This window comes from Vidua chalybeata, chromosome 9, assembly GCF_026979565.1.
Source record: "Vidua chalybeata isolate OUT-0048 chromosome 9, bVidCha1 merged haplotype, whole genome shotgun sequence".
NCBI lineage: Eukaryota > Metazoa > Chordata > Aves > Passeriformes > Viduidae > Vidua > Vidua chalybeata.
Window position 1 is genome coordinate 18,654,802 of NC_071538.1, and position 24,533 is coordinate 18,679,334.

At 36.5% G+C, this 24,533-nt stretch overlaps 1 protein-coding gene across 1 annotated transcript in view; it reads left to right on the forward strand.

Annotated features, from left to right (window-relative positions):
• Positions 1-24,533, forward strand: part of PRKACB (protein kinase cAMP-activated catalytic subunit beta) — a 67,454-nt gene that overhangs the window by 560 nt on the left and 42,361 nt on the right. The gene's annotated exons all lie outside the window — the stretch shown is intronic.

Sequence of the window (24,533 nt, forward strand, 5' to 3'; positions counted from 1 at the left end):
GCTCCGTCTGCGGCGGGAGGGTTTTCATCCCGCTGCGGGGAATGTAGGTCAGAAACTCCTGTGCTCGTCCGGATCGTGCAGCCCCGGTGACCCCGCGGCCGTGCCCGCGGCCCGCGGCGCAGCCCCTGCCCCGCGGCGTGTTTACATCGCTCGGGAGCGCGCGGCGAGAGCCCTCGGTACGGCGTTGCTCTCCTGAGCCCTGAGTAAAATGGAAGACAAAAGCATTGATCTGAACTCGTCATGGCAGGGAGCTTTCTGCTGGTGTTTCTGTTCGTTTGTTTGCTTTGTTTTTGTTGTTTTGTTGGTTTTTTCCCCCCTCTGAGTTTTTCAGCATAACTTTAAACAATATAAAGCTGATTCAGTTCTTGGGAAAAAAAACCCTAGACTTTATTTTTTTGCATGTTGACTTACTTCCTTTCTAGTGAAAAACTTTGGGTATGTTTGTGATGGATAAGAGTAAAGACAAGACGTAGTGAGCAGGCAGTTGTGCAAGCTCAGTGTTGTGACAACAATACCCTTTGTTACTGGAAAATCCTAGGGCATTAAAATGGAAATAACTTTCAGCGTTGAAGTTGAGGGGTTATGGGTTTGGTTTTGGGTTTTTTTGTTCTTGTGGTGGGGTTTTTTTCTCGTTTTTTTTTGATTTTTTGTTTGTTTGTTTTTGTTGTTGTGGTTTTTTTTTTTTTTTTTTTTTTTTTAGTGTGTATAAGTGTGTGTACTTTTTGTGTATTTACTATTGAGGTCTGGGGTAGAACTAGGTAACCCGATTTGCATAGGCCGGGTCCTGCCCACACAGCATTCCTCTGGCTTCCCAGGGATCTGCAGTGGCTGCCTCCAGCTGTGGGAGCACGGACCTACCTGCTCTGGTAGGTCTCTGGCTGACCTACCCAGTTCTGATTGTTGGTTTCACCTTTCAGTTCTTATGTCTTAGCTCACTATTATTTTAGACTTCACAATCCAAATCTGTTATGAGTATTTGACCGTTATTGTTTAGTGGTTTTATTTTTTAGTTGAGTGCATTAATTTTGATGGGAAGTATTTTAGCCTAACTATAAAGATAAGTATGGAGAGAGTGGATTGTTTGAAGTACTTCAGATGACAAAACACTGCATTTTGTACTTCATGGTAACTGTACTGCTATTAGTTTGTGCAATTAAATAACACTACAACACACAGTGTTTACTTTCATTTTAATTAATTCTCATATTACAAAATACAGTAATTTTTTAGGTTACAGGAGGAGTTTCCTTCAGAATCTCTCTCTCCCTTTGTTAGTGTTTAAAAATTAAATGCTGCTAGAGCCATCAAGCTCAGATGTTTAATTACTCAGTATATTTAGCAGCAAAATTCTGTAATGATACAACTCCTGTAACTAGGAGAAAAAATTGGTCATCATTTACATACTGCTGGGAAAGACCAGGATTCACTTACCATGTAAGATTGATAATATATGGATACTAAACAACTAATTAATTATTAGAAACAACGTTTGGTTTACTGTCAGTGAATGTTGATTGTCGTCTATTCATATGGTACATGGTAACCAAAAACTGAAGAAATATACAATGAGATGGAGCTTTAATATTTCTGAACTATTTTTTTGCATTGTTAAACAAGTTTTCTAGTTTTGCGTGTTAAGTGTCCTCAGTAGCCTGTATTCCAGATTACAGGACACTGAAAATGAAGTTGTTTGTAGGGGTAACAGAAGAATATCCAGCTTTGAATTCTAAAGGTGCTATTGTGCCTTGATTCATGAATGGAGCTTATGGAATTGTGTGGATCAAGGGCATGCTAAGGTCCTTGGAAGAACAATGAAGGGTAACACAGCTTCCCCTGATAACTATACTTACTAGTTCATGAAGTGTAATTTGAGACCTCTTGCACTGTCTATGGTCAGCACAGTAAATGCTGTTCACCCAGCTATGGCCCTTATATCCTTCTCATTTATTGTAGCTTTCCATTTATAGTGAAATATCTTTAGTACTTGTTACTTCACTTAGGCAATGAAGTGGAATAAAACCATGAGTATGTGAACACCAGTAGAAGATGAGAGGAAACGTTTAGGGGTATTTCTGGGCTGAAGTTGCAGGTGAATGAATTCTGAGTGGTGGTGGTTTCTTAAGTTTGGTCACCACAAGAGTGAATCGGGCTTGTGTAGCAGGGAGGGGAAGATACATTATGTATACAGAGGATAGAAAGGAAAGCTTCAGTGTAATCTGTTAGGGGTTTATTTCTATGGCCTTCTGTTCCACATTCTCCTAATATGCATTGGGTTTTGACTTGGAGGACCAAAACTAAAAGTTATCCTTTGGTAACAAGAAGCTTCAGGGTTCCGGCTCCATTTTAAGCTTTGTTTTAAATGCTTTGGTGGTTTTCCACAGCAACCTACAAATTCTGAGGGCCTTTTAGAATAGTAATATAAGTATCTTTCATTTGAAAACTGGAGAGACACAATTATCAGTTGCCATAAAATTTACTCTGATTCCTTATCCTAATATTCATTTAATTATTCTCTTTGTTATTTGTTGTTTTTTTTTTCAGCTGCTCCATTTACAGTAGTTGAGAACTTTTGCAACCTAGAAGTTAAAAATATCAACATGTAGTAAATGTCATTTTTTAAAAAAGGCCTCAGGGAGTCCTCCTTAACTTGTTGCAGTTAATGTGGGAAAATGTTAGCTTTATTATTATTCATTATCTTGGAATAATTTGTGAAAGTAGCATGAAGCATAACTACAACACATCTGAGGTTTAAAAAAGGTCACATAACTTTTTAATTCAGCAAGTGAATCTGTTACTTTCAAAATCATTAATCTTACACAAAACAGGAATGTTTTAACTTTACTAGAACTGCTTTCTAAACTAGAATGAATGTGAGCCCTGCAAAATTATATACTTTGTAGAAAGTTTTGTGTGTGTTTTACTTCAAATAACACAATAATAGAGATTTTTAAAGTAATTATGATGTATGGCTCTGAATTATTTCTCCTATTAGATATGGAAAGGAATGTCATACATGACAGCAAGAGGTCTGGCTATAAATTAATAATAATCCCACTTGCAGTTTTGTTTGTGGTTTTTGTTGGGTTATTTTGTTTCCCCCATTGCCCATTCCCCTTTCTCCCCTACAGATTCAAGAATACTTAGGTGTGATGTTGTCTGTTTCTTTGTAAGCACCAAACTGGATGAGAAACCAGGTGATTAGAATACACTGTTCAGGCTCTGGAAGACATGTAAACTTTGTCTTCTTCCAATGACATGGGCTTGGCTTCTGAATTTTATTTGCCAGGACTCAGATGGTCTTTGCTGCTTTTTCTGTGGCAGTATGTGGTAGCAAATTGCTCTTAAAATGTATTTTAAAAGGAAACTATATAAGATTTTCAAAGCATAATTCTGTACATGTATCTTCTTACCTGGTAGCCAGATCTCTGGTTCTATTAATCCAGCATGATTTCACTAACTTTGACTACTGTGGTCTTTAAATAGCCAAATACAGCATGTGTGATGTGCATTCTGCATGTGAGTTTTGTGTTCATTCACTCCCACTTTTCCTCAAAGTATCTTCTTTCCCTACAGTATCTTCAGTATGACAGAGTTCCTATTATACTCAATTCTTTGCTTTTTAACTCTTATAATTTGTAGAAAGTTTAAGTAGTTCTCCTTTGAAGTGTGCTTGACAGGAAGATGCAGCCTTCTACTTTTTCTTTTTCCAGTAGATTTTAACCTCCTCTGGGTGCATTTCTTAAAAATTGAGGATTTCTCTTTTTTTTCATATTTTTTATATGTATTCACTGCTGGTCATTCTGTTGCATTTTCTTGCTGAAGACCAAAAGAGACCACAAGTATATTTCTTGTTAAGACTACTAGATGAGGCAAGGCTCTATCACTGCTGACCTTGGTTAGATTAAAATTGGTGAGGTAGAGGTGAAAAGCTCTGTATCCATTGCTATCCCAAGATAGCTGATTCCCTGTCACTTTTCCAGAGACTCTTGAGTGTTTTTGATCAGAGTGTAGTTTTATTCAACAGAGAGTCTTTTTTTTCTTTTGCTCATTATGTTTAGTGCTCAAATTTTGAAATGGGTAGCTTTTGGAGCCTTGTTCTTGGATCAGAACATCAGCTAAAATATGTGTTGTATAAAGAGTAATTAAAAGTATATATTGGAGTGATGCTGGAATGGCCTGCATGAATAACATCTCTAAACAATGTATGTAAAGCTTCTTTCCCACTATGTTGGGGTTGTATCCTCTATTAATCAGGTAGATTTCAGCAATAAGAAAATAAGAAATATTTTATTGTAATTACTTGCTGAAAGAATATCTGAAAATCCCTCTGCTGTAATCACCAATGTAAGACTACCATCATGTGAAGAGAGGCACCATCTGAAAATTCTGCTTTAATTAAAAACAAAATGCTTATTCACAGCTTGGACTAGCAAAGAGAGAGGTTATCACTCATTAAAGATAACCACATTGTAGCATAACAAAAGGTCAGAAGGGCCTCCAAGTGATAAATTGATTTGTATTTAGCTGTTGTGGTTAGGCCTTTATTACAGGCTCAGACTACTTTAGAGACAGAGTGTTTTAAATTACTTGGCATTCCCTCCTTGCTGGGTTTGTTTAGTGTTTGTTCAACTACCCATCCACATTTGTAGAAGTGACATAATCAAAAGTAATATCTTGAATAATGCTGGGATTTCTCATATTCTTTCAAGTCGCTTTGTTCCTTGGCCTAATTAAGGCTATGCTGTGCTGCAAAAATGAAGCCTCTCACTGGTAGCAGAATGTAAGGGTGCAGCAGTGCAGGCTATGGTGTGGAGTGCAGGGCTCAGCTGCGTTCCACGCCAGGCTGGCACAGAGTCTTCTCCAGAGGGTGAAAGGTCTTCTGGAGCTGACACATCCCTCCTTTGGACAGAGCTCCTTTGGAAAGGCTTTTGGACAGCTGTCAGATTTTGTGTTTTGCCTGCATACTTTCTAGACATCATAAAGGACTTGTTTGTCCAGATTCACTTTTTTTCTAAACTACAGCAATTGGTTTAATAAAGAATATTATTTCTGCTATACAGCATGTGAGTTCCAGATCAGATCTGATCTAGAATCAGATCTAGACTGGTTTGTTTTGTTTTATTTAATCAGTGCTTTTAGCATTAAAGCTTGCAAAGTTTTCAGTGTTAGGAACCTTGAGTCAGTGGGGATTTTCCTTATAAACTTGTGAAATTTAGGGCTAGAACTTGATAAAAAGTCTACCCTGCAGTGCTGCTCTCAAACTTTGTTTCAGGTACAAGGTGCTATTTCATAAGCATTTCTTTCATTTGCAGTTCTGCTTTTCTGTCCCCTGCTACTTGTTTTCCTGCCTCTGTGCCCTCAAGTGTGCTGGAGTAACTATGTGACAACAAGGTGAACTGATTTTGAGTTGATCTAGGTTAAAAATAACCCTACAGAAAAGGGAAAGCAGAAGGGACTTTAGTTAACCTGTATTTGGCTTCCTGATCCAGTTCACAGCAGCCACACAAGCAGTTGGACCAGTGCAGGTGGGGTATGGCACAGAGGAGAGAGTGGCTAGCAGGCACTAAATAGGAGCTGCCTGACCTACTGCTGCTGCCAAAAGCAGAGCTGTGGTTTCAGGCTGTACTGCAAGTATTTTCTTACCATAAGCGGTTTCTCTGCTGGGAGGTAGAAGTGTTTCCTGGGAAATGGGAAAGAGAACAAAGTAGCAGTGGAGCTCTGAGGAGGTAATTGAAGTAAGGAGTATGTTGTCTTAGAGTTGCAAAACTAGAAGATAAAATCACTTTGTTTCCTTTTGGGCTTTTTTTTTTTTTTTTTTAACCTTCCCCTTCAATGGTTGGGAAAGGATTTAGACACATTTTATTTCTTTTTGTTATCCTGGTGTTCAGGAGGGCTAGTCATGAGCTAGGACCCCATTTTGTTTCTACAAACATATTTTCTTCACTGAAACTGTTTTGGAAAATGAGGTAAATACTGACAAGAAATGAAGGTGAGACTAGTTTGTGTAGCAGGAGAATTGGGATGCAGCCGTTTAGAGGGTGTGCTGTGCAGGGAGCTAAAGGGAGCTGCTGGCCTGCCTGTGGTGTTGGGATCAGCAGCGGTGAGCAGGAGTCTCTTCAGGGCTCCTTTGAGCCTCTCTTTGGCACCTCCCTTGCTCTTTCTTCCACATCTCAGCAGAATCACATCCGCTAAGAGTAAGGTTTCACAAAACAGCTGAGCCCATCTGGTGACTTGCACTGTTGAAAAATCAGGTTTTATTCCTAGGCCCTTCACAGGTCATGATTCAAATGTTTTCTCCAATCCATTGTTAAGATATTTTAATAGGCAGAAAACAATGCAGGTTTTATCTCTTTGGGTTATCCATAATTATTTTTGCACACGGAATCAATTCACTGAGGTGTCAGATGGCAAAAGACAGACTCAAAGAAAACGTTGAAAGCACCATTGGCAATGAAATGCTCAGGTGGCAAGAAAAAGGAGTCTATATTTTTTAGCATTGAGGCCTTTAAGATCTCACTCTGACAACTTCTTGAAAAAATTATTACTCCAAACTACCACTTTCTCATCTACATTTGTTTATATGAGAAATTCAAGACTTCAAGTTTTTGGAGAGAGATGCTAGCACCTAGCAGTTGGACATCTAGAGCTATATGAAGGTAGAGAAAAATAGAGCAAAACATTGCTTACTTCTATCTCTACACTTGCCATATGGATCTTTAAGACAATAGTATTTTAGAAGAGGATTTTTTTTTTCTGTTTAAGATTTTCATTTTGTATCTATTTGTTTGTTTTGTTTGGTTGTTTTTATTGTTACTGTTTTTTTCCCAATTTGCTATTCAGAGGAATAAATGTAACAAAGTTTTTATTTCTTCCATTAAATTACCTTCTGCTTTTCCCTGCCCAGAAGGAAAAGGTGTTTGCTGGCTTTTGGTAGAATGAGTTCTGGTATGTATTCCTTGTTATACATGTAGTAAGGGTTAGGCTAACTTCTTAGCATTATGCTATGCAGTAAAGGTGTGGAAATGCCTTGGTGTTTGTTTTGTGTGGGTTTTTAAAGCCACAGTTTTTGTGCCTTCTGAATAAACAACCAGTTTCTCTACACTAGGATGTCATCTGTCTGTAGTTTTGAGCAGTAGTTTTGGTTTCAGAAATACTTTTCAGTAAATCAGGGAGGCATATAAATATGCTCTGCATGTAAAAACTAAATGGGTGTCCATATTCTGAGAAAGCAAAAATCATTTCTATGACATAGCTGATCTTGACCAGAGAAAGCCTGATGAGAATTTTGAGCCAAATCCTCCCCTTAGGAAGGGCTTAGAGAGGTGCTGTTCTACTTGCACTGACATTTTTCTTTAGAGAGATACAGTATTTCTGTGATAGACTAACTGTAAAGTAGCAAGGTATCTTACCTGTGTGTCCTTTAAAATGTTGCTAGCTGAGTGAATATCTAAACTGTTTGGTGCTTTGTAAATGTAATTGTTAGCTTGTTATTCCTCTGCCTCTTGTTAATTTGTATCCTTCTGCTAAAATACTGTAATATTTAAAGCCACAACATCAAGAACTTTTTGTTTCTTTTGTTTCATTCAGGTTAAGCTGCTTCCAGGAAGTATGTGCTCATTAACATACTGTACTTGCTGCTAGCACTTGTCTGTAAACCCACAGACATTCACAGCTGCTATGTGGCTCAAGAAATTAAAACAAAGCAAAGTGCTTTTTTGGCAAGAAGATGGAAACTTGAAAGATAGAAAAGACTGTTACTTTGCCTGTGCCCAGAATCAGTTTGCTTTCCCTCTCACAAAATGGCATAATTAAGGATGTATGTACTCTGCCACTTCAGTAGTTGCATTGTTATAGTGATTAAGGTTAGTTTTGATTACTATAACATTTAGGCAGTTTGAAATTCTTTGTCTTGTAGCAAGCTGCAGTAACAGTTTTATTGTGTATGTAAATTCTGATTGTTATAAGCATATGATAATCTAGCCTTACTTTGCACAGGACAAAATTGTGATTTAACTGCATCAAAGTCTATCATTAAGATAAAGTTTTTAATGCAAATTATCTATGTTCAAACATTTTATTAATTGATCCATAGATTATTGTGGAGGATGGAGGTTTTGATCAGAGTTTCTCATTGAAAAACAGGGTAGGTGGTGAGAGAGAGAAAGAGCATTACATAGCTAAAATCATGCCAAGCCCATTTGAAGGATCATGGTATTTCCCTCGAACAGCCATAATGAAAGAAGATATGTTCTCATTAACTTGTTGAGGACTGTTTTATATTGGCTAGTTTTGAAAATTCAATGTTTCTGTTGTATGTTTGTTTTTTGTGAAGACTTGTGTAGTGAGAAGCACACCCTGCAACTCCCAGCACTGGTCCTCTGCTTTGGGAACTATGGGTTAAGCATTCTAAAGCAGTAGAGTGCAATAGTGCATTGTGTGTTCAAGCTGGATTCTCTCCACTGGCTGAAAAATCCACATTGCAATGGTATGTGTGTAGTGAACTGAACTTCAGAGAGAAATTAGGTGGTAGATCTTTTAGCTTAATATAATGGCATGTATGAATAACAAATTGCAAGACAAGCAAGTTTTGGAATTTAAGTGTACAGCAGCTTCATGGGATGTGGAATTGCCTGGGAGAGTGAGGGTGTGTAGTGCTTTGTAGTGTTTCTTAAGGTGTTTCCTGATTTTTCTGCAAATTAGCAATTTTTTCTCTTGAATTCCTTGAGGATAAATGCTCAGATGCAAAACTGACATTGAAAAAATTAGCCTGTTTTTCACACAGATTGCACTAATATCTAATAAAGCTCAGTTTCTATCTAAATTTGGTCTATTGTTATGACATGCTTTCTTCCAAAAAGATTCCTCTTTTGATGCTACCTACCTCATAATCCAGCTGTTCATTTAATATTCAAATGCAGAATTTATTTTATTTGCATATTAACTTCGGTTTTTTATATTGTACTCCAAGGTAGGACATTCTTGAACTTTAAAGAATGTGTAGAGTTTGGGGTTCTTCAATTTCAATTAACAATTTTTGGTTTTAAGCAATACTTACTACCATGTATTGGTGATGAACATCAAACACCTTGCATCTCAGGTGAACACTCAGGAAAAGGTTGGCAAGGATGGAGTGATGTCCATGTCCAAGGATGGAATGATGTCTATGTAATTGCTATGTAAGTGGCATCTCTTATCTAGAATAGCTAGAGGGCATGATCTGTAAAACTGTGTGGCATGGGGAGTGAGGGATGTCCTATGCTTGCTTTTTTCTTACTTTTTTTAAGTAACTGCTTTGAGTCATTGCTTCTATTGGCTTTTTCCTTAGGAACAGGTATCAATTTATTCCTAATAAAACATTAGAGCTCTCCTTGAGAATGAGAAACTACAGAAAATGAGGATGGAGAAAAAAACAGGCAACAGCTGGTAAAAGAAGGAACACGAGTCGAGAAATGTAAAAACAGGGAGCTCTGAGCAGGATATGGTTTGGGTCTTGTCCACATACTCCCATCCCAGAAAAGGGAGCTGATGAATGCTGGCCAGAGATGCTTGAGGAGGTCAAAATACCACAGGTGTCCAGACGTCTTGGAAAGTTTCTTCCACGCGGTTGCAGCTTGGTCGGAGCAGTAGAGTCGCTGATGAAGAGATCCTTGAGTCTCTGATGAAGAGATCACGTGGAGATCTAGAGAGGAAATGTATAAATGTAAAGATGAACCAAGAGCATCTTAATAAGAAGTTTTGGAGAAGCTGAAGTCGAGGTTGCCATTAATCCCACTTGGACAGTGGCATGCATATGTTCCATCTTATCCCCAAGGGAGCTAGCTTTCAGGACCCCAGGCAGAGCATTTTGGATGTGCTCATATCTTTAATGTATTTTTCCTGACTGGGCTCTGGATTTAGCCCAAAGTACAAGCCGATCCACCTGGCATTGTGCCTCTCCTGATGGTAGGAGAACCCATCCCCTGCTGTCTAGGCAGGGCAAATGCTGAGAAAGTGATGTATGAGGGCATAATGGAATTTTCCAAGATGAGGTGTGAAGATGAATAGGATGCCATGAAGCCTATGGAAATACTGCATGGGAAAGACATGTATCTCACGGGACAGCAGTCTTCTGCTGGGGTCACTCCTGCCTCAGTCTGGTAGTTGAGTTCAGCTCTTGCTACAGAGGCAGAGAGGACACCCCTGACTACTTCATGCCAGATGCCCAAAGATACATTCTGGCTTTGTTCTGCCAGATGTGCCAGGTATACTTGGCACATTGTATAGCTTCAGCCAGTTCTTGTGGGGTTTTTGGGTTTTTAGTTTGGTTTTGGCGAGTTTTGTTTGTTTGGGTTTTTGTTTGGTTGGTTAGTTTTTTGTGAGGTTTTTTGTTTTGTTGGGGTTTTTTTTGTGGTTTTTTTTTTTAATGGAAGTGTCTCTAGAAGCTTGGTACTTTCAGGAGCTAAAATGGTATTAGTTATTCACTTCAGAAGAGTTGGGATTTTTCTGGTGGTGGAGGTTTTTGGGTTTTGTTTTCTATTTTCTGTTTTCAAACAGATGCTTGAAACTATGCAGTTTATTAACAAAAGCATCTGCTAAGTAATTGACAGCAGAAATATAGAAAATAATTTGGCCAAATAACTTGTTCTTTTCACATATAAGACAGTGATGTATGATGATTTGGTTGAATTTTCAAACCAGTTATAGCCCCCATTACTTGTCACTGTTACTTTAGAGTCTTTTTTTCAGGACCTATTTTAGAAGCAATTTTATAGTGTCTGCTGGGCAAGAGTCTTCAGAGTAGAACCTGATTTTTGTTGGTATGATTTTTTTGAAAAAACCCAAAACATGTCTCCAGCTTGAGGTTTGAGGCTATAATTATGAACCATTCTTCAACTTGCTGTTTATGCAGTACTTACATGACCAATTTTCCTTGGCAGTAAAGCTGACTTGAAAAATGCCTGCCCTTATCACCCCTGCTCTGCTCATAGCTACAATTCACTGCTCCTCCTGTGCTGATACAGCTGTTCAAGGACTGCTCTGTGTCTCACCACAATGGTTAAGACCCTTGCTCCCACCTGGTGCTGCTGTTTTAACCCTTTATGTCATGAACCAATCTTAAAACACCACCCCACCTTGTGCTGGGCTGATACAAAGGAGGGATCAAAATGGGGAAATGGTGTTGCAAGTGGCTTTTGCCATTGAAGAGAACACACACGTTTCACTGAAGGGGAGAAGAAAACGCTACTGTTGTATAGTGTCGATATCACCTTTTGGATATGATAACATGAGATGGTTTTTAATTTGAGGGACTCTTCAGAGCCTTTCCTTGATCCAGAGGTGCTGCTGACTGACTTTGTAGTGCTATGCATCACCATGCCATTCTCAAATGCTATCTGCAAGAGTTGCCCCAGTTTTTGCTTACAACTGAGACTAAAATAGTGTTTGTATCATTTTAGTTCTGTTAAATGTGATTATCCTCATGGTTGTCAGCACAACTTATTTTGTCAAAGGTATCAAAAAGATCACCAGCCTTCCTCTTCATATTTTAATTGCTCCAGAATGTATTCAAGTATTTGTTAAGACAAATAAAACTGGAATATGACTAAAACATGTACATTCCTTTTAGATAATAGCATGTGAGTAGGGAGTAGCAGGAGGAAGAAGAGATGTACAGAATTGTGCAGCATCACAATGAGAGATGTGAAAGAATCCAATACCAAAGTTAGCCTAAATGGTATGGTAAAGCTAGAGGTGTAAGCATTGGAAATTTAGTATGATCTTTGGCAAAAAAAAGAAGGCATCTCTTGCATTTATCTTTTCTGCAGTTGAACTGAATTCTTGCTTAGTGGTGAAGATACTGATTTTCTGTGGGATGTATTTTTCATTTAAAGTAAAAAAAAAAGTTCATAGCCTTACTGCCCCTTCTTTCAAAAATAACTTAATGGTAGTTCTGCCTTTCTTTGTGTGAAAATAATTCCAAACAGAAAATAGTAGTTGGCTGGTTTTACACAGTTCTATTCACAACACTATAATTTTCTCCACCAACTAAATTGACTCATTCATTTCCACTAATACATACAAACTTTACTTGTTCTGCTGCCAGTCTAGTTGTTAAGAGGACTAGCCCAAGACACAGTGGCTGAGAAAACAGAGCAGTGGATGTTCAGTATGGAAAGCATGAAAGTGCAGTCCTTTCACATGCAGTCCCTTCAGACTTGGACACAAATTTTTCACCAGGAGAGCTGTCAGCCACTGAAATGATCTCACCAGGGAAGTGGTGGACTCACCAACAGCAGGACACTGAAGGTGCAGCTGGACAGGGTGCTGGGCCATCTTGTTTAGGGCATGCTTTTGTCAAGAAAGGTTGGACCAGGTGAGCCTCGAGGTCCCTTCTAACCAGATGTTCTGTGATTCTCTGACATGTTACAGAGAAGCTGAGTAGCAGAGCTTGAGATTGTTTGATACTTGTGCAGCACTAGAGAGGGGTTTGTAAAAAGTGACTGCAAGCTGGGAAGGAGACAATAGGTACATTTTTAAGAAATAAAGCCAGGGTGCGAATTTTGATTCTTCTCAAATGGTGTGAACACAGTTGGATAGTCTCAAGAAGGCAAGAGTTATATGAAAAACACTTTTGATTTCTTGTTGAATGCACATTTAATATTGAAAAGGAGACATTTAGTGAGGGAACTACATTTGGGGAAAATGTATACTTCAATTGCAAAAGATGGAATATATTCAGTATATGGGTGTAAGCCACAATATTGGCAACTTTCTGAGTCGAAGTAATAGTAAATACTGAAGATATGAGAAAATTAAGAAATAGTATTATTAATCCCTGTTGAGTATTTGCTAATGATACAGGTATCAGCTATAGCATTGTAGCATGAAGAGCATCTTTCATCTTCCAAAATACAGAAGTATATTAGTATTGTGTGTTAGAAAAAAAAAAAAAGGAATTGTTGACATGTCTGTTGATATTACTCCTCTTTGGGACACTTCTTTCCATGCTGAAAAGAGCCCAATGGACCTTTATTACACTCCAAGGATATGATGAAACACTAGATCTCCCAAGAACTATTCAATGAAAGGTAACATTAAATTTTTTCTCGTGTTTCATCACGTGGCAGAGTGTATTCTCTCATGAGCGATTAAACTGCAGATGCTGCTGACATCTGTTATTGTTTGGGAAGTTCCCATTTCTTTGTGTAGTTGCAGGAGGGTTATCTGAATCAGAATTACTTTTCCTGCTGCAGCAGTATCAACCTTGCAGTATTTTATGAGACAATACGTAACCACAACAAAACCAGTATTTCATTTTTATAGATGTACTTACTGGGGTGGTTTTGTGGTCCAAACATGGAGTAATTCTCACAGATTGGATAATTTAGAACTGAACTTAGAGGACTGTAATGTGAAGTAACAAAATACTGTGATTAGACTTCATTGCTGTTTAAAAAGTACTTCCAGCTAATTGTTCTGTTCAAGTACTTCTTCACTGGTGATAGTATTTAAGAAGGGATAGTAAAATTAGAACAGCTTTGAAAGATGACCTACAAGCAGATATAAATCTGGTCCTTGAAATTTTTACAATTTAAGAAGGCAAAAATGTAGTCCTTAACAGTAGCCTAACATTTATAGATGCTTTGTACTGAAGTATGCATACTTAATGTATAGATGGACTTCATTTAACTGAAGGAAGAAAAGCTCTGAACGAGGGCAAGAAGAGATTTTCCTACCATCACCAATGAATGATTTTTCAGGTTGGAGAAAGTGAGGAGAAGAATAACAGTTTTAATACAGCAAATATAATTATGCTCTAGGCAAGATCATTGTAAACATTTTATTGTATTTTGACAATGATGTTATTGGTGAGAGATACATTGGAATTGAAGTTAGGAAAATGGGAAGAAACAGTAGTTAATATATTGACAGCTGCATCTTAAAGCATTCATGCATTAGTAGCTCAAAATTCTGTACTATATATTAATATTCTGTGGACATTGTATGTGTCATACTACAGGAAAGCAGGTATCAGTTCATCTTTTTACTGGTAAAGGCAAAAAAGAGTGGAGATGATGGCCAGCTCTTGTTCCATTCCCATCGTAATCACCAAGTTTGATGAAGTGGCCAAAATAAGAGGCCTGTTTCAAGAGAAGGTCTTTTAATATATCGTGGGGAGCTTTTTTTAAGCAAATGTATTTGATTAATTTAAATAAAAAGGAAATAAAGTATATCTGAAATATTTATCCTCTTAGAATTTTTTTTTCCCATTTAAATCTCAGAATGTGTGGGTCATACTGCTATTCCAAGTAGCATTAATTTTGATCTGAAGATAATGATATGTATGTAAGCCCCCTGTAAATAGGGGTAATTTGCAGTCTATGGTGGTGGTGTGGTAGTAATATTTTGAATTTGGGTGTCTGGTTAAGGGTAGAAAAATTTGGACATGTATGTTCAAAGTTGATTTTTTTTTAATTAAGACATTAATAGGTAAGGGGTCTGCTTTTCTTTTGTTGTTCTATTGGCACATACTAGCATGGTGCAATTAACATTTTTTTTACATTAATGAATGTTTTAACCTCTTAACAAGAGCATTTTTAAGAAAATTTTCACTTTAAGAAACTGAAAATCTTTTTAAAATGAAATCTTATATTCTGGTCCTCTGTTACACAATGCAAGTATAGCATTTTCATTAATTCAAGCTACGTATTGCAGTATTACTTGTTGATTTATTAACAAAGAGAATCTAGCTTAGGAACAAATTAATTTCTGAGGACCAAGACAGTTTGTCTTAATTCAGTGTTTCTATTTTAGTACATGTAACAACATAAAAGATGTATCTTTGCTGTAAAGTATTTTCTTCACATTCTTTTCATTGAGTGATTTTAATGACAAACACTGTTAGGATACTCACTAAAAGAAAATATTTTCTTGCCAACCAGTGGTTATACACCATGCATCTGACTTGTGTTTTGTCTTTTGTTTTCTAAAGTCTGGTATAGAAAGTATTGTGGGCTAGTGACATTGTCATTGTTAATGAACTTTACCCCTCAAATCCTGCATCTGTTCAGGTAATATTTAAAAAAGAGAAAGGAGATGTACACTTTGTTGAAACAAGTGCCATGGGGTGTTTTTTAACACCTTGTATTTCAAGAATATATTTTAATCTCATATTACAGGATAATTAATAGTGTTATTTTAAATAGTAGACAGTGATGACTATTGCAGATTAAAAACTATGCATTTTAATATTTTTAGCTACTCAATATTAGTTTAATTTTGCTTTGAAGTAAAGGTTAGACTATTTCAGTATATATATTTTCAGTATCAGTATATTCAGGTCATTTTCAGTATCTTACTTTGCTTGGTAAGAGTAGAATTATTCAAACATTTCTTATGCCGTCCTTTCTTATCACATTTGTGATATTATGGGCTGGGTAGATTTCTAGTGAAAATGAAGCCTGGAAATGTAATTTTCCTATTCTTGGTAAATAAACTGAAAAGTCCACCAAAACTCAAACCAGCCAAAGTGATGTTTTCAAAATAAAAAACCAGGCAGCTCACCGGTGGAATCAGGTGGGAGAACCTGTGTACCTGTATTCATTTGGGGAAGATGAGTGTGTGTTGTTTCTGAGGGGAGTCAAAGACACAGCAAGAATACCCCACAAAGAGTTTGAGCAAATAGTGGAGGACAGCCTGTGAAAAACACAGCAAGCTATTTTTTGACTGAGCATGGCTAGAGAAAACTTGTTATGGACTTCTCACCTTCGTTTCTTTGTATAGGTAGAATTTTATACATTCTTTATAAATACCCAGGGTTGAATCAAGATAACCTGCAGAGCAGCATTTCACTTATTTCTGTTCAAGTGATGAGTGAATGATGAAAACAGGTAACCTGCTCAGGTAAAGTAGGTAGCAATGTGCATTTGTGTGAGGAGCATGGGTTTGGTTGTTTTTTTCTTGACTAGCAGAGCTGTAATGATATGTACTGTCCAAAGATTCTTTTGCTGTATCACCTAGTTCTTTGCCTTTGTTTTATGGTTTAGTGTTTCTATCACCAGGCCAAGATGTGACTTTTCGGGTGATACATAATTTTCCTTTCCTGGGCAGTTAAAGATCAGTATATGCTTTCTCTATAGAAACAGCTTCTCAGAGTTTGTGATCACACACCACCAGACATAAAACGTGCCACTTCATTTTGTAAAACTGATACTCTCTTGCTGCTAAGAAAGTTTGTAATTCTTGTGTAAGTTTATAAGCTTTAAAAAAAACTGGTGAAACTATTCTGGTTCTGTCAGGCCTCTATTGTCCATAATAGAGTAATCTTAAAATGAATTTTTATGGTTATATAGCTCTTATAATAATTGAAGGATTCCTTGCTCAGGCAAATTAAAATCAGTCCCATGATGGGGGAGGGTGGAAGGGTTTTATTAAGGAATTGAACTTATTTCCCTCATTTCTATGTATACTTCTTATGAGTCCTATTGAACTTCTTTCAGATGTAATTAACATACACACAGAGCCCCTCTCTGTTTTTTCATTACACCTCTTTCCCAAGCTGTCTTTCCACATAGATCTGTTTCAGACAGATTAGCTTTATGTCTCCATTATGGTTTTGTTCAAATTGGAGTTTTTACAGTAGTGCATGCACACATTGCTTTAAACTATTTTCTGTTGAAGGTCTGTATGAAAGTTTTTTTATTTGTTACTAAAAGTTAACCAATGCAGTGGGTAGAGAATAAAATAAAGCCTCATTTTCCTCCCTGCTTGTTTTCTTCCTGTTCTAATAGTTTTTATTTCTTCTTTGTGAAATAGGCACCCAAGTAACATTTCATCATCCTGGGGATAAAAAAGCAGCAGTACCTACAGCTGAAAATGATATGGTTTAAGTATTGTCACAGTATTGTCACTATTGTCACAGAACAAGGATAGTGTCTACTCTTCAAGGATGGTATTTAGTAGCCTTTGGCAGCAGCTTGTCCTGATGCTGCTAAAGGCTACTTCATCTTTCTTCCAGAGTTCTGTAGGTCTTTCCAAAGGAGCTCAACCGATACATTTCCTTCACTGCCTGATCCTGAATGAGTGCCAGGATAGTTCCATACATTGTTCTGCAGGAAGTACCAGTCTGTGGAAATTCAAATACATGCCTGTGTCTGTTGTTACAAAGAATGTGTAAACAAGGGCCATGCAGAGGTTATGAAAAGAATACTAATTCTGATTTTTTAATGCCTTTGAATGCCAAAATGTGAAATATAAATCATGTCTTTAGAACATCATTTTCTGTTTAAATTATGTTGACAAGTACTTGTTTATATGGTTTGATTTGTAAATGTCTTCCTATGAAAAGGCAGTCAATTTTACTAGTCAGTTATTGTCTTTATTCGTAAACATTCATAATTGATATGACAACAGGTTGATAGCGGTCTAGTTGACTTTATCCAGTATCACTTGAATTCCTGGTTATTATTTTTTAGAATACAATAAAGCTAAGAGATAATAAGGTAGTTTTTTCAGTAACATAGTTTGTAGTTTGCATATTTTTATGTTCAAGTTAGAGAAATTTATTAAACATTTTGGGAAGAAATCAATCTGTATAAATATTATATCAAGTTTAAGAAAGACAATTTGGGATCATGAGAAGGGAGTAGGTATTATGATAAGCCTTTGCTCTCTGGAACTCCTAGGGAGTTTTTTCTGAACTCAGAAGTACTCCTAAAAATGTCATTAGAAGCCCACCCATCAGAGTTTTGTAGGAATAGCAGAAATGTGTCATGCTCTGGTATCACGGTATGAAAATTGTTTGTAGATACTATTCAGCTCTTATCCGAGGTCAAACTGCAGTATTTGTTGACCTTCCTACTTAGGCTTGATGCACTGAAAATCTGGGCTGTTAAACTTGGGAGTCATATGATTGTCTAAATCCTTACTTCCCATTTGCGATGTTCCAGAAAAACAAGGCAGAGGCCATGCAATCAGGCTTAACAGTCCTATTGCTTTTAACCATTTCTGAATTTCTGTTAGGGAAAGTATAGGGAAAAAAATAGGGAAATTATTTTGGGAAAATAATTAGCTTTTAAAATTAGTTGGCACTATTAAGCACCTTTCATCTGTAAACTGGCAAATAACTGCAAATATTAATTTAACAATTAACTCTTTAGAAGACCTAGGCATACAGCAGTACAGTGAAGTGACTTCTTATAATTACCCTAGGCTTGTAGTAACACTTGTAGTAACTTAAAATAATGTGTATCTTCATTTTTTGCCAGTCATACATCTAAATTGGCAGTCTGTTACAGAGAGAAAACTATACCTTATTTTATGGCAATTAGTATATCAATTTACTTCACGTTCTCAAAGTGCTTATTAATTTTAGCTCAAAATAGATCAAATGTACCACATGTGACTGCTGTATCATAATACTACATTTCTATTTTTAAACCTAAATGGACTCTGGGAAAGTACTTCGCAAACTTTTGGCTTCTATTGCAGAGCAGGTTTCCTATGTGTTCCTGGGTAAAGTGCCTCCTAATGGGATCCTGGAGTAGCCGTTCGTCTTTCTGGCCATGTTTCAAGCTTTTATGTTTGTTAATTAAAAAACACTGAAATAAAGTCAGGTGAATTGTGTAAACTCTTCTTCAAAATAAATAAGCTGGGGAAACTTCATCTTCTTCATTTCAGTTCAGAAAATGTTTAGATACTGCAAGGGAAAATGAAATTTATGCTGAAAGTCATGAGCTCAGAATCATATTAACAGTATTTTGTTTTGAAATTGTTTTCTCTGTGAACCTAAGTTCAATACCAAAGAAAAAATGTTTGTTTCCTTATAAGTGACAGGCTTCTCAAAACTTATTAATCTCTTATTAAAAACAAGCCTCGTTTTAAAAATATGCCAACTATTGGAAAGTAAACAGTCTTTACCTTTCTTACTCTGCAGTCATGGAGTCATGGCTCAGAATTGATGTTTAGGTTAATATTTATTTTGTAATGGCCAGTCAGGATCTCTTTATCCCCACTGCACATGGTCCGAGTTACGTTAGATCTCGCCTCACCAAATCATTGCAGTCATGAAAGTGGATAAAGAAAGAGTCCCCAAGGCAATAAAGAATTTTAGTCATTTCTAGGTTGAAGGCAGCTGTAGAATGCAACAGATGAGTCTTAGGAGAGCAGGTGAAATGTTACTAAACTGTTGATTCCATGGCTCTGTCAGAGCATGCAGTGCTGTTGTACACTGATTGTGGCTGGGCCTTTGAGCATAAATGTGTGTAATTGCCACTTGTAGTAATTCAGTCTGAAAGTTACAAAGACAAAAATACCAATGACAAGCATCACCATAGATACCAGTATTTAACGTTAAACACATCATAAAGGAATATTAATTATTTTTGCAGTCTGAGCTGCATCATAATTTGGGGTCTAGGGGAGTAACCTTAGGTGGTCCATGCAATCCATGATAAACTTTGGATGTTTTGATTGCTTAGCCTGTGAGCCAAGGAGCAGAAGTGCTTTTCTGAAGTCAATTTTCATGCTGCAGTCTTGGCTCTGGCTGAAGAGATCACACCCCAAGGTCAGATTTTTTTTTTTTTTTTTGTTATTTCATATGAAGAATGAAACATATTAATGATGCTGCAGCCAGTAAGTTTTACAGCTTAAATGTCTCAATCAGTATCTGTAGCAACATCAGATGAAAATGAAGGATAGCAAAACAAAATCTAGCAAACATGAGTGTTTGAGGAGTTTTCTTAGCATGCCCAAAGTGTATCTGTAGTTTGGTATTCATTTCCTAAGTCAGTTATAGCCAAGTCATAAGTTGCTAAAATACTGAAGAATATTAAAGATGCGTGTGTTTCATCTGTCCTTTATGCCGAGTTGGCACTCAGTAACTAAATTAAGCTTCCATTTCAGTTTGAAAACTGAAAAAGAGTTGAGATAATAACATTGTGTTAAATCAGTTTTTGGCCTTTCACCTTCTAAAATGAATGTCTAAAAGAGAATTAAGTGTGAAGTTCTATAGAGACATGGAGTATCGTTCTTTAAATTTAAATGGCTGAAAAACTGGGGCAGCAAGGGGTTAGGCTAGTTTCTTCTCGATGTACAGTGATAGGCCAGACCATTTTATCTAGAAAAAAATTTTGCCTACGCTACACTCTTGGAACCTTGCATTGTACAACTTTATTTTTTTAATAACATGAGACAGTAAAACTCTTCTAATTGTTTGAGACTGCTGGTGAAGATGCCTTTTCCTGCTCTTTAACTTACCCTCAAGCTCAGGTTTTGTCTTCACTCACCATAGTGGTTTCAGATGCAAAGCTCTCACTCTGTCCTTCCTCCAATCCTTGTTTCAATTTTACCTCTGCCCTGTGCCAGCTCCCTAATGCAGTCTTGCATCAGTTCTCAATTCTTTGCCTGTTAGCCCTTCCTCTACTTTTTTTTTTTTTTTTTTGCCTTTCCTCCCCCCAGTTCTGTTGTGAAATTCTAATTTTTCACCTAGTGTTGGTGACATTCTGGTATAGTCTAATACTGTTATGTTCCCCATGCTTGTGTCATAGTTGTTCCTGAAGTGGACACTTACTGGCAGAGAAAAGAATATTTTCATTTTAAACTGTGTTTTAATGGCTCACTAATTACTTGTAAGCAAAGAAGCAAGTGTAATTTCCTTTATCTTTCATATTTTAACCTGTTTTAGCAATGGTTAAAGTTGCTGGTGTAATTATTTCACTTAATATGTTTTCTCAGGAGGCCTTAATTTGCGGTTTATTTGATTTAGGAAAAAAATCAGACTTTATTAAATGTGTCTTTTTTATGTGTACTTATAATTCTCTTAATTTTTAATATATCAGCTAATTTATATTGTTTACTGTCAAAAGTGTGATATTAATACACCTTCTTGTCTGATGCAAAAAAAAGGTTAACAACAATGCTTGAACTTGAGGATGCCAGTTTAAGCATGAAACAGCAAAATAAGTCTTAATTTAAACAAAAACCAGTCAATTTTATTTGAAATTGTTTCCATGTGTATGTCTGAGTTTTCTGTTGAATTTCAGGCTACCCATTATTTTTAGACTATATAAATTAATGAGAACAGATGGAATGTATGATTAGAAATTTTGGCATATTGAGCAGTCAGGCTGAACTGAAAAATACTTGAATGTATAACATGTGGAACAGAATTACATCAAAGAGGTATTTGCAAAACCATAGGTGCAAAAGAATTCTATGAAGAAAGGCAGAGAGGACATCTGAGCTCAGCCTCCACAGCACTGCCCAGGACATGAATAAGCAGCCTCTTGTCTTGTAGGTGGCTGTGTCCAGTCCTGTGTCTGGTAATTGTATCTCTAGATGTGTGTTCACTCCTTTAAGGGAGTGAAACAAATAATTTCAACAAAAACTGTCCAAATGAGAGGAAGGAGGAGGGGAAGGTTTTCAAAATACTGTGTAATATATATATTCATCTAATGATGTTCATATATGATATTCAGAATAAAAATATTTACCTAGAGACATGAATTACATTTTTAAATAGTATTTAGAAGAATTTGTCTTTGTAGAAAAGGAGGAGAGTTAAAGGTTCATGCTGAGTTTGCTGCCCTGCTATTTTCATTCCTATTCTAGATGACTGCAAGCATTTTGTTATTAAGGTTGTTAGTTACAATTTTGTTTGCAAATCTTCTGAAAGTATGCTTTTCTTATCTATATTCCTTGAACTGGATGCTTTAAGTAGAACAAAATTTGTACCCAGAATATCAGCCTTTCTCTCCTGTTTCTTAGTGTGAGTATGTATGTACCTGTTTTTCCTTAGAGCAAGGAAGATAAACTTGGTGTTTAGCATGAATGGCAATGAGGCTGCAAGTTTTCCAGCAATGCGTAAATGCATTGTTAACCTTACACAACTTTACAGAAAAATCATGTATCAGGAGTATTTTCAGAAATTACAATAATACTTTGCCTTATTTGGCTGCTAAATGAAGCTGATATTTTCTTCTGAAAGTGTCAACTTCACAGAGACAAAGGAATGTAACTGTCATATGTTACCTAATAATAATATGTAAGCACTCATTTTCATTTCAGATAAGTATTCATTTAGGCTTTTATTTCTTGTAGTTTAAGGGATGGGCTTTTTTTTTTTTTATTAGATGGGCTTTTTCTTGTATTAGAAAGGTGAGGAGAGGGCTCAGTTACTGCAATTACTAAGTTCATTATTTTGATACTTCACTTAAATGGGATGCCATGTGTTTCCTTCCACCCACCCTCTCTAGAGTGGAGGAAGGTGGATCTTATAGTGGAAATAAGTTTAGAAAAATTGCCCAATGTAGTGCTACTGTTACCTCATTTTGGCAGTTGGCAGCTTTCTTGGGTAGATTTTAACTTCAGAGGAATTGGAAGAAAACCAGAACCTTCCCACATGCCATGTGACTCCCAGAAATAACAATTCTGTATTGAGCTTGTTAGGAAGAGCTATGTACATCTGAGACTAGCTCCCAGTGAAACATGTTTGTTCTTCCAGGAGGAAGAAATGAAGCCTCTGGCTAGTTACAAACTTTTAAGCATTTTTTTCTCAAAATGGTTCAAGTAAATTAAGATAAAAACTCAAGAGATGTCTTCCAGTTCTGCTAAATTAGAGAGATTTTTATTTCCCGGAAATAAGAAGGGCCTGTACGATGCTATCATGAGATGGACTTCAAAGTCAAGACATGTTCTTTATTTTGGAGTAATCATGATTAGGATGGCCTATCCTAGGATGTGACCACTGCCAGATGAAGGATGACATTGCCAGCTATTAGCAGGAAGGCCCTAGATGGCGAAGCCTGTTTGGCAAAGGATCTGCTCTCCCTGTGTGCAGTCTGCAGTGGAGGTGTGTGCTGAAGCACACGGTGGTACACAAGAGTCACAGTATCCTTGCTCAGGAGGGTATGGGGTTGATTGTCACTGCTTTGAGAAGATGCTTTTAGTGGCAATTCACAGTATGAAATACAGTGATTTTCACAATGCATTTTTAATTACTCTTTGTTCTTATTTCTCTTTAGAGAAAATAAAAGGTAAATAGAATTTCAACTAATGGATATTCTTGTGTCTAATTAAAAAGTAGCTTCAAGGCGATTTACTGTGGTTGACCTGTCAGTTAAAAGTTTATATTATACTTAATTTAAAATTATTTCGTTATTTTATTTAAATAGTATTACTATGGAAGAGTTTATTCTTTGTGAAATCCAATGGAGTGAGCTGTATTACAGGTAGCCAGAAAAACAAAAAAACCTTTTTCTTAGAAAGAAAATATTTGCTTTTTAAACAAAATGCAGAATTGCTAAACTGCTCAGAATAAAAAATGTTATGTATTATCAAGCACTCATTTTCCACTAAAAATAAGTAAAAATGTTATGTTCAGCACAGCTTGTAACTTATTCTCTATAAGCTGGTGAAGGAATCACTAATTTCTTTTGATTTAAAAAAAAAAAAATCTTTGATCATGCTGCTTTGAAAAGGTTGAAATTGAAAGGTTGAGGATAGAGTATTAAGGAATTATATCTTTGCTGACATTCATATTGCATGTGGAGCTGGCATGCCATGTGAATTGTTTGACTTTGTTCAAACAGTTCTTCAGAGAATTACAAAGATTGGTGTGTTTAATCCACAAAAAAGAAAAGAAACACTATGGATTTAATCATGTAGTGTTTCTTTCCTGGAAAGTGCTTTCTGTTTCCTGTGCTTTTAAGCAAATATAAAAGCAAATTAAATATAGGAGTTTAATACAATCAGTAGTCATGTATTTATCTCATTCTTTGTAAATATAAGAGTGAAAGATATCTTTTGACCATTGTACCTGTCCAAGCTTTAGTTGTTTTTGGCATTTGCTGTGAAGTAAAACTTGGGAATGCCACAAGGTAATGTGGACTGAGAAAGAAAGTCCTGTCGCTTACTGGTAATTGTATTTAATAAATAGCTAAAGGCAAATGCTTAATTTTAAGAATTTTTTAAACTTGGTAAGTTATTTCTGTTATGTAAATACTATTTAAGAATATATTCAGACTAATAATAAGTAAATTCACCTTATGTGAAATAAACTCGTTATAAATTAGAATTTTTAAATTAAAACCCATCACAAATAGGGAAAAAAGTACAATCTGTGAACTTCATTGCTGCTTCACTAAGAAAAATAGCCAGTAATTAAAAGGTTGGTGTGTGAATTATTTTCTGTCTAAAACATCTGAGATATTCAGTTGTGTTTGTACAACATATTACAGATGAATAGCTGAGTACTTCTAAAATTTTCTGTTCAGTATTGTAGTTTTTGTACCTCATGCTTTATTTGGTCTTAAACCAGCAGATGGCATTTGTTACTCTGTTTAAGTGCAGACTAACCTATATTTTGTAAACACGGTGTAATTAACCTCATAGTATATAGAGAAGTCTTGTTTTCTGAGCTGTGCTTCTGATGCCTCTGCAGGCGTGCAAGTTCCTGTAGTTGAGATTCCACTCATTTAGCACAAGGTGTGTTTGGTGAACTCTGAAATGCCTTCTTACACGTTCTGCAGCCTCTTGTCCTGTGGCCAGCAGCATCC